General features: G+C 39.4%; 1 protein-coding gene across 1 annotated transcript in view; it reads left to right on the forward strand.

Moving 5' to 3' along the window:
- Window positions 1-342: 342 nt before the first annotated feature.
- The window catches only part of KANSL1 (KAT8 regulatory NSL complex subunit 1), a 160,650-nt gene continuing 141,967 nt past the window's right edge, over window positions 343-19,025 (forward strand). Inside the window, 1 exon segment of the mRNA XM_079134947.1 lies at window positions 343-604. The gene's annotated coding sequence lies outside the window, so the exon portion shown is untranslated.

The following is a 19,025-nucleotide window of genomic DNA, read 5'->3' on the forward strand; positions in this document are numbered from 1 at the left end:
GTTGGGTTTCTCTATGAAGTTCTTTGTTAAACTTTTAATATAACACTGAACTTCCATTTGGTGGCGGCAGGAAGCTTAAATGCTCATTGTGTAACGCCTTTTGCCTGTTTTGCGGATTTGCCAAACCATGACACCCAAAACAAGACGCGTGCTTCTTTAAAGAAAACTACAGTTCCCAGCGGGCCCGGCGCTGGTGGGGCATCACTTCCCCCAGGCTCCCGGCTGCCCCTGCCCGGGCTGGCCCGGCGCGGGCCGTGGCTCGCGCCTGCGCAACGACGCCCCCCGCCCTCCGCCCCTGGCGGCTGCGGAGCGCGGCGCTGGGGCTAGTGCCCAGCCGTGCTGCAGTGTACTGAGGCAGGCTGTAGGACAAAGGGCGGGTGGCAAGACCCGCTTCACTGGTCAGGGAGCTTCCTGCCTGGTTCAACGCACGGTTGGCCCTGGAATAATGTGGCAGCGACGGCCTTAGCCTCTTTTAGTACACAGTGCACACAGTTCCTCGCTCACGTCCTCTCGCTCCGCCGCGCCAGTCCGCCCTGCCCCTCATAGCCGGCGCGCGGCACCGCCAGCCCAGCGCAGAGGGAATGTGACGGCGTCAGCGCCTCAGGTTAGCCTCACCTCGGCCGGAGCCAGGGGCCCGTTCTGCCTGCCGCAGTGCCTCGTGCCGTTGCTGCACGTCCGAGGCAGTGGGGCCTGGCGCCGCGGCTTCCGCAGACGGAGATGCAAAACAGCAGCCGCGGCGAGGAGCCATGACTGAGGCGGCGGCGGCCGCGCCTCCTGGCGGCCCGCGGGGGCGGCGCGGCGGGCGCCCCCTGGCGGCGCGCCGGGGCGGAGCGGCCCTTCGCCGCCGCAGCCGCAGCCGGCGGAGGCGCTGCTGTCCCTCCTCCCCGTGTCCCCGGCGCTCGCCCGCTCGCTCGCTCGCTCCATTCTCCCTCCGCTTCAGATTAAAGGGGGGGGAGGGAAAAGGAGCTCGGCCGCCATTTTCCCAGTGCCGCCGCCACCGCCGCCACCGCTCGCCGAGCCGGCGGGAGAAGCGAGCACCGTAGCGAAGCCGACTTGTCTCGCTGCTGCGGCGCGGGGGGCGGCCGGAGCGCGCTCCCCGGCCGGGAAGAGACGCCCGGGGGTGGCGGCCGGGTGCGGGCTCGGGCTGCAGACGGCGGCGCTTGTTTGTGCGGGGCGGGGGGGCGGCTTCACCCTCTGCCCCCGCCCGCCCGGCCGGGCTGCGGTACCCGGCCGTGCCCAGGCCCCGCCGGAGCGGAGGAAGGCCGGAGAAAGGGCCCGAAGAGAAGAAAAAGCGGCCGCTCCCCGCCGCCGCCGCCTTCCCCTCCCCCTCCGCCTCGCCCCCCCCGCCCGGAAAGTCAGGGCGGCTCCGGGCGCCGGGGGGGAGGAGAGCGGCGGGCCCGGCCGGAGCCGCCGCCGCGCGCCCCCGCCCGCCGGCCCTCGGCGCCCAGGCCGGGGGGCTGTTTGCAAACTGCGCCCATTTTGTGGGGCCGAATCCGCCCGGGCTACGCTCCTCCATCACGTGGTAGGTGCTGCTGCTGCTCCTCTCCTCCTCCCGCTGCCCTTTCTCCTTCTCTTCGCTCTCCCTGTGGCTCCCATTTCTTCCTCTCTTTGTTAGTTGTAACTAGAAAGGTAGGGCAGGGGAGGAAAAATCCCCGGAACTTTAAATGGCCTCTCCGGGCTTCCCCGCTGCGGGTCCGGGCTGGGAGTCGCCCCAAGGGCGGGGGTGTGCGGGGGCCCTTCCCCACCAGCTGCCGCCTCGTTCGCTGGGCTTTCCTTTGGCGTTCTATTTAAAAAGGCGGCCTGGAGAACATGGTTTATTCCCGTAAAAAAACCCCCAAACAAACTCTGGCTCTCGCCTTGAACTTCTCTTGACTGCAAAAGGCCTTTTTCTTTGCTCGAACACATACCTTGAGCGTTTCACGGTTTGTATCGGAACTCTGATTGTTTCATTTATTTATTATTTTTGCTGCCTGTAAATTGAGGTCACTTACGTTTTCAGATCTAGTCCCCCTCAGGCGGACGTGTTTTTTTTTTTTTTTTTTAAACTAAAGAGGAAGAGGCATTTGCTTTTAAGTGAGTTGGATTCTTAATGCTTTTTGGGGGGACTGTTTTCCGCCTGACGATCTTTAGATTCTCAGCAGATACTTTGTTTTCAATGTGATACAGCCCTACTCTCGTGTTTAACTTAAAAATCCTTTTGTTTTCAAATGTTGGAATCCCAATGTGGATTTTTAGAGGAGCATGTTACTTAACTATTGCTTATTGATTGCCTTAGGGGAGAAGGGGTGACATGATGGCGCCACTTTAAATTGCTCTTTCCTCCTCCTGTTTCCCCCCCCTTTATCCTGGAGGTCACTGAAGCATTTTCCGTGACCTACTAATAAAACTGTACTTGAGGGTGTTAGAAGAACAACTGGTAGAAGCCAGAGTTTGGCACCTCAAGGGTCGGAAGACCCGAATTCCGCGGTCCCCAGAGTTCTGAGTAATATCTTTAGTCCTTCAACCTCGTCTCCCTCCCTTCCATTCACAATCTTGGTGTTGCCATCTCCTTTGTCACGTGGCTAGCAATCATTGTGTTTTTTTTTGTTTGTTTTGGGGTGTATGTTTATATTTTGAGTTTTGCTCAGAGGGACCTTCCCCCTTCGGTTGAATAGATCCAGATGCTTTAAATTTTATTCAGTTATAGAGTCGGAGAACATTTTTAAAATAAACGATAAAATTACATAATCTTCGCCTTGCATAATCATGATATAGTTATAAATTGTTACTGAACTTCTCTTCTAAAGAACTTTCAAGTAGTACATTAGAATATCTTTTCCATCTCTCAGAATGGTCTGAGCCCGCCTTTCCCTCTGCTTTTTGGGTCATTTAAAGTATCACTATTTACAAAGGCTTAAGTGGGTGTGTTTCCCTCCCCCTTGTATAGGCTGTACTTGGTTCCTTGCATACTGTTTTAGCAATTTAGATAATTTCAATTGTCTGCAGACTTTGCCAGTTAAGACCGTTTTTTCTTCTTTTAACAACAGTGTATACTTTTGGGCAATATTTTCTACTTAAGGATATTTCATTAATATTTCTGTTACATTTTTGATGCTGAGCATTTTTGCTTTTAATCCTGTAGCTTTAGAAGAATGTTATTATCTGTTACTTCATTTCAGTTTTCCCCATAATTGGGTAAATTTCTAATAGAAAATACAAAGGACAATTCTCTGTTTCTATACCGGTTACTAGACACTTTCAGTTTAAAAATGTCTAGAGTTAAACTTTTTTCCAAGTAAATGTAAAATATGATTCTTCAGTATGCATTGATCTGTTTTATCATGTATGTTTTCAATGGTTTGGGCCATTTTCTTTCTAACAGTTACATCATGTCATGTGATAATGTTCAGTGTGATGTGTAGTTCTAAAAATAAGGCAAGGTAGAAGTGCTCATCCCTTAGGAATTTAAAAAATGTGTTATAAATGTGAGATACTACCCTCAGTTAAGGAATTTTGAATTTGATTTCCAGGAGGTTTATCCAACAAAGTATTCAACTTTCAGTCTGTTTGATACATTTGTTAGTGATCTCATGATTTGAGGTGGTTGTCTATTTCTCAAGTGTGAACTACTTGGAGGGAAATATTAGGTATTATAAAGGGCTTTATTCCGGTGAAGATGGTTATCATTGATAACTGCCTTATTTGAGTATGTATGAAATAAGTTGTGATTTGTGGTTGTGCAGTTAAGAGAGAACTCAGTTAAGTAAAGTATTAGAGCTTTTGTGATAGGGTGGGGTGTTTTGAATCTCTTGAAGTACTGAGATGTATTCCTACTTCTCTCCTGAAAGCCTTATTCAGAACATGAGTATTTGACTTTCATGCTTTACCACGGTGATATATTAAATTTGTGCCTGCTTTTCTGCCTTCTTGCCTGCACATACTATTTCTGTAGTTAAACATATAGAGCACTCTGATTATTAGGTGACTTATCATTATCTTCTTGAGGAAAATTCTGGAAACTAGAAAATGAATAAACTGTAGTTCACTAACTTGTGAACTTTTATCTAAGAGAGAAGAAAGGAAAATAACTGTAGTCTTCCCCCTGCCCCGCTTCTAAACACTGCCAGTACCCTTCCATCTCTAGTAATGCTACACTCTAACCAGCAGTGTGTCTCCATCCTCTGGATGTTATTGGTTGGGCCACAGATTTTATTTGTATTTTTAAGCGAATAACAGGTTTTAGCTTTGTTCTTCTTTGATATGACCTGATTCATGTAATCTATAAACATAGGTCCTTTATGATTGGTGATGTTTGAGAAAGTATTTTAGATTGAGTAGTTCTTGTTAGGCCCACCTTTTTTTAAGTAAAGCTTAATTATCTGTTATTTTAGAAAAGCAATTTTTAAAATTAAACTAATCCATACTGGATTCCTGAAACAATAATAGAGAAAACTGTATAAACAGCAATATTTTTTTTCCCCTTAAATCAGCTTCTTTGGGTGGAGCTTTTTTTAAATCTTGGTGAAGTCATTAAGACAGATTCTAAGTGACTTTCTTTCTAGAAATGTATTTTTTTTTTTTTTTTTTGTTCTCCCCCCTACCCTGGTACCTTTCCATTCCTTTGAGTCTGGAGGGGAAAGAATAGTGTTGCCCAAATATGTGATACTGATAAATAGTAAGTTACCCTTTCAAATGTGCATTCTGTTCTCTTTCTGTTACCTACAATTCTCCCCTTAATGCACAAGTAATAAGTAATGCATATCACTTACTTTCTATCTGTATTCTGGTAGCCTTTAAATGTTGGAGACTTCTAGTACAGTGGAGTATTTCTTTCCTAATTCATATTCTTTTATAATCATATTGTGTTCACCTGAGTTTAGAGCTCACATTTCTGGGAATGGGAAGTGTGGATGAGAGAGTCCTACTTTGCATTATGAATTATTACATTGGGAGGAATATTTTTGCAAAGCACTTAGTGCACCCAGAGGCTAATATCAATTTATTAAGATAGAAATTATAATTTAAATATACATGTTCAGAAGCAACATGACTTAACCAGTCTTAGTACAGATTTAAAAAAAAAAAAAAAAACAAATAGCAACAAAATACAGTCGTATTTTAGGAAAAGATATGGTCCAAGCCATTTGTACTTATCTATTGCACTGTTAGGCCAGGTGTTTGGGGCTATTTTATTTGAGACACCTGCACTGTACTCCTTCATAAAAGGAGCAAGCAGAGGACATTGTTGTAAAATATGCTTCCTAAGATCTGGTACAATCTAAGCAATCAAGGTAGAAATTTATTTAAATGGGAGAAAGAGGGAAAGGAAATTGCTTTAAAACTAAATAATTAGTTCTGTGAGATTTACTCCAGGATTTGTTTCTGTGTTAAAAAGCCTTGTGCCTATCTTTTAGGATTTGGGTAAAATACATAGAAAATAAGCCCAATAGGTGTGATTTACCAAAAAAAACAAACAAACAAAAAAAAAAACTTGGACTCCAAAAGGCTGCAATAGATACTTTTTCTCTATGTGTTAGGCTGTTTCTGGTTATCCAACCTTCCCCCATGTTAAACCCTCTCATGCTCTCCAAGTGCTTTACCACTGAGCTACAACCCCAATCCTCTTTTCCTTGTACTAGGGATTGAACCCAGTGGCACTTTACCACAGAGCTGCATCCCCAATCCTTTTTGTTTGTTTGTGAGACAGGGTCTTGCTAAGTTGTTGAGGGTCTTATTAAGTTGGTGAGATTGGTTTCAAACTTGGGGTTCTCTTGCCTCAGCCTCCTGAGTTGCTGAGATTATAGGTGTGCACCATCGAGTGCTTGACTTTTTCTTGCTTTTGATAGGGTAAAGATAGAGCAAAAATACAGAGTATGTGGAAACCAGTTTCATGAATGTAGACAGCACAATTCATACTTGAGAAATGAAAAATTGGAGTCCTCTGAAAAGGAAAATTTAAAGATTGTATGTGAAGATTTTAAATCATCATGCCAATAGGATGGTCGGGGTGGAGGAGACTTGCTAAGTTTTTATTTCTCCATTGGGTAGCACAGTGTGACCAATAATAGGTCTTTAATAAAAGTTACTTTCTGCAGGCTTTGCTTTTCCAAGATTTAAGCCAGTTCAATAGAATTTTAACATAATTCTCTCTACCAGGAAATTTAGCCATGTTTTATTGTTGCTGACTGTGAATTTGCCTTTTATTCTCTAATAATTTTTTAGAATTAAAATTTTTCTCCAAGCTTTTGAGAATCAGGAAGTATAAATTAGAGGTAAATTTAGTGCTTTTTTATCTAAATGTTATCAAGAACTCTGGTTCTTGTTACCCGAACTGGGAATCTAAAATGAGATCTTTTTCTGAATTTTAAGTACAGCATATTCTGCCTTTGCTTGGAAAAAGTTGCTTGAGTGGCACCAGACTTAATGCAGCCCCCTCACCTTGTAATTCCTTTTTTAAAAGGGAGCAGTTTAAAGGTCTGTCCTGGTCAAATTCAGTTAGACTACAAAGTGTTGGAGAATAAAAAAGATGAATAACAATTTTGTTAAGATGTTAAACCAAAAATTGCTAAGAACTGGTATCTAGGCTTTCTTCTGCTCTTGCTGTTTGGCCTTTGTGACTGCTTATTAGCACCTCCACCAGAGGGTGTGAAGGGACACAGGCTAAAAGCTAATTAGTGAGTGAGTGGTGTTTGCTAGTGTAGAGGCTTTATGGAAATCTAGTGGGGGAAGGGGAGTTGCTTGCTTGGCATGGGACAGGTCCTGAGTTCAGTCCCCAGCACTGGAAAAAACAATAACAAAACAAAATCCCAAAAGAAATACTAGTCTTACAAGTTGAACTGTCAGGAATGTTTCATTAAATTGTTTATGTACTACCGTGGAGAATGTTTGAACACCTTAAGAATATATATGTTAAAAATAGGGCTGCAGTTTTTTGCAGTTAATGATTTATTCCTTGCTATTTACTCTTTGCCTCTCAAGATAATAAAAGAAGGATGTTAGTATTAACTTCTCCTCTTATTTTGGTGGTGCTGGGTTTCAAATCCAGGGCTTCACACATGCTAGGCAAGTGCTCTACCACTAAGTTTTAGTAACTCCAAGCCCTAGTATTAACTTTTAACATTTCCCTGGCATTTGAGAAGACATTTTTAATCATTAATTCAGTTTAAAGGGATAAGGTAGATTTCAGTTGGATCTCTGGATTTAGGCCATGGACTTTGAAGAATAACCCTTTTGTTTTGAATTGCTTGGACTCTTCAAGAAATCTGATTTTAGAATTGTTCAGAAGTACTTGTATCATTAGTGTGTCAGAAAGAAATTAGATAAGTGGATTTTTTTTTTTTCCCCTTTTGACCTTTTGTGAGCTAAAGACTGGTAGGAAATTTGAGTTCAGTGATAGGCTATGAATAGGATAAATAACATTCATAGTTTGCTATATGGTCATCAAAAAAGTTCTTGTGTGTATATTTACCATGGGTGGGAACATACTTATTATGTATGTGGCTTGATCTTTTGAAAATTTAGGGCTTTTTTGTTATTGTTATTATAGTTCTTTAGCGAAAGAATTGTATATCTTAGCGTACCCATTAGAATAGTTTTGTTAGATAGATTCCTAGAAATGCAGTTGCTAAAATTTATGATTACACAAATGGTATGCCTTTACGCCATGTACAGAGAAACAACATGTATCCCATTTGTTTACAATAAAAAAAAAATAATAAAATAAAATTAAAAAAAAAAAAAAAAAAAAAAGAAATGCAGTTGCTAGGTGAAGGTTTGTATGATTGCATGTAAAATTAGGTAATCCCTTTAAAATGCCATGGACTGCTGGGGATGTAGCTCAGTGGTAGTGTGCTTGCCTAGCATGCATGAGGCCCTGGGTTTGATTCCTTAGCACTACAAACATACAAACAAAAAACAGCTATGGAACCAAATTTGATAATTTAAAAAATATAGTTGAAAAGTTTGTCAATCTAGGTGCAGGAGGGCTTGGACATGTATGTTACTGGGATATGAGGTAAATGAGGTCTGTCCTAGATTTAGTTGATATCTGCTTCCTGTTAGATTGTTGTCTCCTCATGATCAGACATTCCCATTAGCTTCCTAATGGAGCTTCATCTGATTTATTCAGCATAAAATTTTGAGGTTACTTAACCTACATCGTTCTGTCTGCTAGGCACTATGCTGCATGTAGGGGATAGTTATAAAACACAAACCTTTCAAGAAGTACATGGTCTACCTGAGCTTGGAGGCTAATAACTCTAATCCCATCTACTCAGGAGGCATCCTTAAGTTGGAGGCCTGCCTGTGCAATCTAGTGAGACTCCCTGTCTCAAATAAAAGGACTGGGAATATAGCTCAGGTAGAATGCTCCTGGGTTCCAGGACCTCAAAAGGGTTTAAAAAAAAAAAAAAAAAAAAGAGAACACATGGCCTAGAGAGGGAGGGGATAGATGAAATTGTGAGTTTATATTATACTGGTGCTTGTGCCCCGAATGTCATGAATGAGCATGTGATTTTGGGCCTAAACTTTGAAAGAGTAGTGTGAGCAAAGATGGAGGAGCATAGAAGAACCAGGAAGCATGTATGTGCTTCAAGTGGCTCTAGTGAGAGAAGACTGAAGATGAGTTTGAATGTTAAAAGGGGGCCAGTATGTGCTGTGTGAGGAATTTGGATTCATTCTTGCCGTAGAATCCTTGGAGAATTTTAAGCACCCCACAGTGAAATTTATGTTTGCTCCCTTCCTTCTTTCTCACCTTTGTAAGACTTACTGTGATAGTGGACTTAAGATTGCAGACTTCCTGACATGGGAAGGAGGAGAAATGGTTGGGAAATTATTACTGCAGTATATAATCAGGTTCTGAAGTAAGGCACTGGCACTGAGGTTGGGATGAATGTGCCTGTCATTCTTCCTGTTGAACTCTTCCAACCCCTTTCACAATTCTGTCAGAAAGTCCCACCCTGCTGTGTTGTCCTAGGACAGAGGTGCTTTTGGACCCTCAAATTGTGACGCCTGTCAACTGAGTGTCTTTCTGTGTCTGTGGAGAATTGTGGTTGGACAGACTGTGGTTTAGTGTATTATTTTTAGGATCCTAGAGCATGTGGGTCAGTGTCTACATGAAGTGGAATAATAAACGGTGTCCTCACCTCCACAAAAATCAGTCAGACTATCTCTTTCTGGAAGCTTCTCTTGACCCAGTGAAGCAAAACACAGTGCATTATGCTGTCTTCACACCTAATTTATATCTTAGTCATCTTTGGCATTAATGAAACTTTATATGTCTCCCATAGATTTTCTTTGATTAGTGTCTGGCATTAATAGACATTTATAATATGAGATATTTGTGATAAAAGGTAAATAATGGTTGTGGTCATGATGCACTCATACAAGGAATATTGAGGGGCATGAATTGGTTTTGGATTTTCTATTGTGGGCAGGGAATGCGTTTTGATTATGGGATTCTTGGAGCCTCCTGAGTAATTGAGATTACATGTTTGTGCCAAGGCCTCTAAGTGTTTTTTAGGTTTCAACTTAGATCCTGTTCCTCTGGGAATCCTTCCCTGATCCCATCTACTTTTCAGACTTGTGTGAGGGTCCCCAAATGTGGTCCCCAGAGATTCCTTTTCTTACGAGTCCTTGTCATCCTTGTAAGTACTTAGTACAGTGCTTTGACTGCTATAGGCATTTTAATTATTTACTGGAGGTAATCAGTAGTTAGTTGGTGTTTCCTCATTGACTTTCCTATAAAGACTAAAATTCAGAATTTAGTATCTAGCAATTTAGGTCCTTACAATTTAAACCTAGCCTTAAACTGCCTAGTGTAGTAGTTAAAAGGCCTTAGAGATCTTGCTTCTGCAACTTAGTACTTGTGTCATCATGGGCTAATTGTGTTCTCCGAGCATCAAGTTTCTTCATCCATAAAATAAGGACAGTAGTACTTATAATGTTATTGTGAAGATTAAATAAGAGAATATATGTAAAAACACAGCATGGTGAAAGGTCAATTAATGTTAGTGAACAGCCTTAATAAACCTGTCTTCCAATTAGATATGATTCTTAGTCGTTATAAAACTTGTTCAGTTAAGAAGACCTGTTGTCATAAGATAATGTTAGGGACTTGGGTGAGACCCACATTATTCTTTGTTTTATTAAAAAATTATCTCTCATTCAGCATATTCCATTTACTGTATCTCCATTTGTTTCTGTGTAAAAGAAATAACTTCCAGTACCTCATCACAAATCACTACATAGCTGCTCTCTTCCTCTCATTCTTTCCTTGAGAAACTGAACATACCACCTTGTTCATCCAGGTCCTTCTGTGGATATTTATTTCCCCAAATCTTTCCCATTATTTTGATTGTGTCATTTTCTTGATTATAATTTTTTCTTAACAAAATCTAATTTATACTTGAAGACCCACTTCAAGAAGCCTTTCTGACTATTCTAGTTCAATCAGTGCATATAGTGCCTATAGTGCTTATAATGTACCAAGCTCTAGATCAGGTTAGTAAGCATGCAGAAAGATGCTGTTAAGAAATTTGTCTTGGAAAGAGAATTTAAAAATTTGACAATTAGGGAATATTCAGGTGATTTAAATTTGAATGATAGTGATGTAAGTGCATTATGCAATTTAAGTAGGAAGAAAGTGATAAAAATCCAGGGAGTCAAATTTTGGGGGAGATACTGTGTATTGAATAAATATGTTTTGGACAGAAAGGATTGGAGAAGGGCCTCCCAGATGGAAGTAGCACCATAGGCAAAGCTATGGAGTGGGGGGATTTGGGAAGTTCTGGGTTTATTGGATTCAGGCCACTTGATGTATTTGCTCTGCTGTTATTTTAAGTTTTATCTTAAAGAATTTGAACTTGTGAAAAAGGAATTCAATACTCTTAGGGAGGGAAGTGAGGTGATGGGGTTTTGGGGACTGAGACACCAGTCAGAAAGGTGTTAGGGTAAAGGTGTGAGCTGATGAGGACCTGGGCTGAGTTGGTGGTGTTAGCTATGGAGTGGGGGAATCTGGGAAGTTCTGGGTTTATTGGGTTCAGGCCACTTGATGTATTTGTTAAACAAAAGTATATGCTAAACCTTCAGAGCTTTATGAGAAATAAGTGGAAGGATTTCATCATAAAGAAGATGAAGTTATAAAGGGAGAGAGCTTTATCTCCTGTTTACCCTACATATTTGACTCTTATGTAGACTTTAGCCATTTTACATTTCTGGATTAAAGTTTTGAAGTAGATTCTGCTCTTTCTGCTGCATCCTACCTGCATTATTGTGGTGGCTTCTTCATTGGTCTTTGCTATAGAGATTCCTTTTTACTTTTTTTTTTTGTATTGGAGATTGAAATCAGGGGGTTTTACCCCCTGGACATCTCTAGCCCTTTTATTTTATTTTTTTTTGAGACAGGGTCTCCCTAAGTTACTTAGGGCCTTACTGAGACTGGCTTTGAACTTCTGATCCTCCTGCCTTGGCTTCCTGAACTACTGGGATTACAGGTGTCTGCCACCATGCTCAATCTTTTCACTTTCTTTTAATTCACCCTGCCCGACTGGTCTCTTTAAAGGAATCTCTGATAGGACACGCCCGTTTAAAAAAAAATAAAAAAAAACAAAAAAAACAAAACCTTTAATGATACTCAGCTGTTTTAAGTTTGAGTAAATGCTGACTGACTGTTCAGAGTTGTCCATTAGTAATCAGACTTCAGATTGTCTTTCCACCTTTTTTGTACTTTTTCCTCTACTAAAATATGTTTTTTATTTCAAGAAAATTGTTCCTTTCTTTTAACCCTCTGTAGATTCTTTGTTTTACCAGAGGCCTGCCTTTCCCTCTTTCTAGACGGCTACATTGCCATTCTTTTTTCCTGATGACTTTTAAAAATAATTTTCAAGTCTCAGCTACAGTTTTGACAACTTCATGTATACTCCTCTAACCATCGTTTCTCTTCCCCTTTCTTTTGCTCCTTTCTTTGTGCAGAGTAATGAGGTAATGGTGAGGAAGAGGTTAGTAGAAGCCACATTAGGAATAAACTTTTTTCTTCCCTGACTTTTTTCTACTTTTTTGCATTTTTCAGTGTTTCAGTGCACATGTAACACTTGGCTTGTTGGACAGCCAGATGACCATAACCCTTCCCCTTCGGTCTCTGCAGCTTAACATTTTTGCAAGGTGGATGGTTCTAGGTTATTCTTGTGTACCTGGAATACTGACTTGGGAATTTACAAGGAATAAAATGAGGTCTTCATTTGTAGGTGTATAGTTAGTTCTGACTCAAAAGTACTCAAAGGATCCTGATAACATTGCTTTCTGGAGAGAGAGACAGACAGACATAAAGTCTGTCTTTCAAGCCAGTAGTTCTTAATTGGGAGATGTAATTTTGTTTTGCCAGTGTGTGTGCGGGGGCTGGGGGTAGCATTTGACACACGTATGGAGGTGTTTGGTGTTTTTGTTATCATTGCAGAAGGGTGCTACTGGCATCTAGTGGGCAGAAACAGATTGTGCCAAATGAAGTACAATGCACAGTTTTGCCCACATGACAAAAATTATTGAGCCTAAGATGTCAGAAGTACTGTGGTTGAAGAACACTGCCCTAGGGATATATGTTTGTTCTCCAAGTGCCACTTGTGCTAAGTAGAAATTTGTCCTTGGATCTGTGTTGTAATTTAGAATAATAGAATCACAGTATAGGGAAGAACCCTAGAGGTCACCCATTTGAACTTTATCCCCATTTAAATCCCTCAGCAGTGTTCTGCATGTTATTAATATATATAATGCAATAGATTGTTTATATAAATAAAGAAATTAAATGTTTGGTAAAGGCAAACATTTGAGTATTCTGTATGATGAAGTGTCTTGTAAATCACCATCAGGGAACTTTTCCCCAAATGTGCTTGTATGCTGAATGCTTTAAATCTTCCTGTTCCTAAAATGCTTCTTTAGAATTGGGACGGAAAATGTTAATTATCTAGACCAATGTTTTGTAGCTAATGGATCATGATTTGATTACCCGCCCCACATCTTTTTGTACTGGGTATTGAACCCAGAGGCACTTAACCACTCAGCCCCAGCCCTTTTTTAATGTTTTATTTAGAGACAGGGTCTCACTGAGTTGCTTAGGGCTGTACTGAGTTGCTGAGGCTGGCTTCCAACTTGTGATCCTCCTGCCTTAGACTTTCTGAGCCTCTAGGATTACAGACATTCACAACCGTGCCTGGCAGTGACCTGCATCTAATGCTAACTTAATTTATGTCAGTGGCAGCAGGTACAGGTAGCTTCATCTGTATTGTGTTGGTCAGATTATAGTCTACCAAATGAGTAAAAATTAGGATATTTTGAATTTTTTATTTTGATTACATAGTATAACTGTATTATATGTCCTCATCAGTAAATTATAATCTCAGCCCTAAATCTACCATCCAGGTTGTCATGAGGATTAACTAGTTGATTATAGCTTTTAATGCTTTGTATTCTTCGTATTCTTTTTTGAAGAAAGGTAATTTATCATAAGCTGATATGCTGTTTTTGCAAAACTGCAGAAATTTGACAGTTTTTCTCTTTTTTAAATTGTCAAGTGAAGCTTTTTGGGATTTGTGAGGTCAAGTGGGATTGGAATTGTTTTAATGAACATTTTGCTCACTATGATTTTGCTTTAGATTTTTTGACTAAGAATTTTTTTCCCATTAATTTCTTTTTGCTTCCCTCCCTTTTATTATACAAGTAATACTCGTTTATGATGGAGACACAAAAAGCAAAAGAATCTTACCACCTACATTTTTAAAGCAAAAATGAGGCTTTTTTTTTTTTTTTTTTTTTTTTTTTTTTTTTGTGGTGCTGGGGATTGAACCCAGGGCCTTGTGCTTGCAAGCAAGGCAAGCACTGCCAACTGGGCTTTCTCCTCAGCCCTTCATAGTATGTTTTGTAACACTTCTTCCATTTATCAGTAAAGCAGGCACTTTTTCATCTTAGTAAATGTAGCTTTGCAATGCTCTTTTCTATGTAGTATTCCGTTGTTTAGAAAGATCATAATTTCAATTATTGGGACTTTAACGTGTTTGTTATTATAAGCAACATAATGGAAACTGTAAAATAAAAGTAAATCTAGATTTATAGAGAAAACATTTTTTAGACTAATTTGCTTTTTCCTGTGCATTTAAAAGTTTAGTGGAAATGTATTCCTTATTAGCTGCTGTTTTCAGATTATGATAATTAATAGATAAATATTAATGGATATTTGTTCTAGGTTGTAGATTAAGTTCAGGAAAATATTTCGTGTAAACACATAAAAATACTGCAACCTTATAAAGGTAGGCTTTATCATTTGTAGATGAGGCAACAGAGGGAACAGAGTAGTTAAGTAATTTGAAGAGGTGGAGCCAGGATATGAATCCAGACCTGCTTGCTTGAGTTCTTGCTCCCCTGATCTATAAATGGCTTTGAGGATAGTATTGAATCTAAGCATAGCATTTCAAGTCAATAAAGGGAGGAGAATATGGGTTTAGGTATCTTTTTTCTTTAAACAGTACTTTTTGTTTTGGAAACCTAAAGATTTTGGAATCCAGAATAGGAATTTCATCTGAAGAAAGAAGATGATATTAGATAGATAATTAAATGATTGTTTTAGGAACTACTCTTTGCAGTGCACCCCGTTGGGATGTTGAGACCAAGGAGAAAATATGAATAAAATAAACTCTTGCTTTTGAAATTGTATATGATTGAATTTTCAGTTCGTGGACAACTTTGGGAGGACTATGGTGAGAGAAGTCTTAGTCTCACACTTTCCTCTTAGAAATTTGAGCCAGTGTAGTTTTCTTTAAGTTGTGAAACTTTTAAAGAATTGAGTAATTTAAAAATAACATTTGAAATGTTCTTTACTTAAGTACCTTCAGTGGTATGATGTTGGTGTTGATTATGACACACCCCCTTTTGATTCTGGGGTTTGAACTCAGGAGCACATAACAACTAAGCCACATCCCCAGCCCTTTTTTGTATTTAATTAGAGACAGGGTTTCACTGAGTTATTTAGGGCCTCACTAAGTTGATGAGGCTGGCTTTGAACTCTCGATCCTCCTGCCTCAGCCTCCCGAACTGCTAGCATTACAGACATGCACCACTGCACCCAGCAAGATCCTTTTATTTTTGTTGGGTGAGCCTGGGTTTTCCTGTTTTGTGTAAATTTGTAACATCTTTCTTTGTCTTTTTTCCTTTCTTTCTGTTTCCTGCCATTGCTGAGACTTACTGTAATGCTTTTGTGAAGTAGGGTACAGCAGTTTTCTTCACGTGTTATATTGTCACTGATACTATGCCTCCTTGCATTGCTGATATCAACTGTGTATTGGTAATCAAAAGAGTAGGAAATTGAATTAGTGGGAAAGATCTGATAGTGATTTTTGTTCATGGGAAAAATGCTTTGTATGTTGCAAAACAGACTCAAAATACTTTGAACAAATAATTTTTATTAGTTTAGCTTTCGATTGACCATAACATAACCGTTTATATTATGTTAGGAATTAGTATTAAATTTAAAATCGAACTGCAAAAAGTGAATATAGAACAGTTTGTGTTACACAGAATGCTGTATGCCAAAAAGTCCATGAGAATAAAACTCTAAGCCCCAAAGACCTACTTTTATAGGAGGAAGTTCTTTAAATCATAACCCTAGAGTAAGAAACTTTCAGCATTTATTTAGCACAGTATACAGATATGACCTGCCTGTGTGTTAGTGCTTCTGTGAATGTTCTCTCAATCATTTCAGTATTTTTACGTTAATAATTTGAATTGTCATACTGTAAAGAAGCTTAGTGTAGTCATAGGACCTAGCATCCCATTTGGTATTGACCTAAAAATGAAAATGTCAGAATTGGAGAGTGTCACTTTCTTTTCTTTTATGGAAAGGAATTGCATAATGTAGTGAATTCACAAATTTTGATCTTAGGACTTTTTTTTTTTTAATACTGAGTAACTCAGAGGCACTGTGCCACTGAGCTATATCTCCAGTTCTTATTTTTTCTTTTTGGACAGAGTCTCACTAAGTTGCAAGGACTGGCTGAACTTGTGATTCTCTCGCCTCAGTCTCTGGTGCTGCTGGGATTACAGGCTTGCAGCACCACACCCGACTCTTTTCACTCTTAAAAGTTACTGACACAAAGAGCTTTGTGGGTTATTATCTATACATACTTGCTGTATTAGAAATTGAGAAATTTTAAACATAATCATTTACCACTTCATTTTAAAATAACAAACCCATTACTTATTATACAAAGTAATTTTTATAAAGCAAAAACTTAATGAAAGACATGGTTTTACACTTTTTTGTTTTTTGCAAATCTTTTAAACATCAGGTTTAATAGAAAACGACTGGGTTCTCATGTCTGCTTGCATGGATATTATGGTATGTGGTTTAGGTGGAAGTGTATAAAGAAAATGGTGGGGGTGTTGCTTCGTGCTAGAGCTTTTACCCTAGCATGTGCAAGTCCCAGCACTACAAAAGAAAAAATAAATCTGCCCTCGACAGAAAAAGAAGACTGCTTAAGTATTTTTTGTCAGATACCTGTGAATATTCTATGACATTTCACCCAAATTCAACAAGTAGTAGTTTCATAAAGGCTAGTTGTGCCATGGAAGCTGAAATTGTATCATTTAGCTTTCATATTGTTATATTAAAATCCAGTGGTCTCCTTGCACTTGGTTTTACCCATATGTGGCTTTCTAACAAGCATATGTCATTTTGGTCATTTAGGGGATTATACAGAGCTTTCAAATGTCAACATTATATTATATGATATTAGAAATTTACATTGATTAGTATTAGTATCACCACAAATCTGTTTCATTAGAAATGGTTTTTTAAGTATTGAAGAAATGTTCACATTCCTTATGGTGGATTCAAGTTCAAAATACTAATTTTAGCTTAATCTCAGTTTTTATCATTGACAACAAATATTGTCAGTGATTTTCCTTTAAGTGTCAGATTCACTTCATTCATTTTTGAGAAAATGGCTGCTAACTACTCTTTTGTCAGTCTTTCTGCCAAATAAAAAATAGTACTCCATGTAGAAAGCTTCTAGTTCAGCTTATAACTCAGTTGTGTGAGTGCTTTTCCTCAGACTTAATAAAGCAGCTCAGTGCTTTATACATACTTTTCCTTTCAACAATTTTTTTTTATTGTAAACAAATGGGATACATGTTGTTTGTACATGGGTTAAAGGCATACCATTTGTATAATCATAAATTTACATATGGTAATGTTGTTTGATTCATTCTGTTATTTTTTCCCTTCCCCCCACCCCTCCCACCCTTCTTTTCCCTCTAAACAGTCCTTTCTTCCTCCATTCTTGCCCCCTCCCTAACCCTAACCCTAACCCTAACCCTAACCCTAACACTAACTCCTCCCACCCTCCCCCTTATGTGTCATCATCCACTTATCAGCGAGATCATTCGTCCTTTAGTTTTTTGAGATTGGCTTATCTCACTTAGCATGATGGTCTCCAATTTCATCCATTTGCCTGCAAATGCCATAATTTTATCGTTCTTTATGGCAGAGTAATATTCCATTGTATATATATATACCACAGTTTCTTTATCCACTCATCAATTGAAGGACATCTAGGTTGGTTCCACAATCTGGCTATTGTGAATTGAGCAGCTATGAACATTGATGTGGCTGTATCTCTGTAGTATGCTGATTTTAAGTCCTTTGGGTATAGACCAAGGAGTGGGATAGCTGGGTCAAATGGTGGTTCCATTCCAAGTTTTCTAAGGAATCTCCACACTGCTTTCCAGAGTGGCTGCACTAATTTGCAGCCCACCAGCAATGTATGAGTGTACCTTTCTCCCCACATCCTCGCCAACACCTGTTGCTTGTATTTTTGATAATTGCCATTCTAATTGGGGTGAGATGGAATCTTAGGGTGGTTTTGATTTGCATTTCTCTTATTACTAGAGATGTTGAACATTTTGTCATATGTTTGTTGATTGCTTGTACATCTTCTTCTGTGAAGTGTCTGTTCATTTCCTTAGCCCATTTGTTGATTGGGTTATTTGTATTCTTGATGTAGAGTTTTTTGAGTTCTTTATATATTCTGGAAATTAGTGCTCTATCTGAAGTATGATTGGCAAAGATATTCTCCCACTCTGTAGGCTCTTCACATTGCTGATAGTTTCCTTTGCTGAGAGAAAGCTTTTTAGTTTGAATCTATCCCAGTTATTGATTCTTACTTTTATTTCTTGTGCTGTGGGAGTCCTGTTGAGGAAGTCTGGTCCTAGGCTGACATGTTGAAGATCTGGACCTACTTTTTCTTCTGTAATCTGCAGGGTCTCTGGTCTGATTCCAAGGTCCTTAATCCATTTTGAGTTGAGTTTTGTGCAGGGTGAGAGATATGGGTTTAGTTTCATTCTGTTGCATATGGATTTCCAATTCTCCCAGCACCATTTGTTGAAGAGGCTATCTTTTCTCCATTGCATATTTTTGACACCTTTGTCTAGTATTAGAAAGTTGTATTTATTTGGGTTTGTGTCCATGTCCTCTATTCTATACCATTGATCTACCTGTCTATTTTGGTACCAATACCATGCTGTCTTTGTTACTATTGCTTTGTAATAAAGTTGAAGTTCGGGTATTGCGATACCCCCTGCTTCATTTTTCCTGCGAAGGATTGCTTTAGCTATTCTGGGTTTCTTATTCTTCCAGATGAATTTCATGATTGCTTGCTCTATTTCTGTAAGGTACATCATTGCGATTTTCATTGGAATTGCATTGAATCTGTATAGCACTTTAGGTAGTATGGCCATTTTGACAATATTAATTCTGCCTATCCAAGAACATGGGAGATCTTTCCATCTTCTGAGGTTTTCTTTAATTTCTTTCTTTAGTGTTCTGTAGTTCTCATTGTAGAGGTTTTTCACCTCTTTTGTGAGATTGATTCCCAAGTATTTTATTTTTTTCGATGCTATCGTGAATGGGGTAGTTTTCATAATTTCTCTTTCTGAGGATTCATCACTTATGTATAAAAATGCATTGGATTTATGAGCATTGATCTTGTAAACTGCTACTTTACTGA

Source organism: Sciurus vulgaris (assembly GCF_902686455.1).
Source record: "Sciurus vulgaris genome assembly, chromosome: 3".
NCBI classification, from domain to species: domain Eukaryota; kingdom Metazoa; phylum Chordata; class Mammalia; order Rodentia; family Sciuridae; genus Sciurus; species Sciurus vulgaris.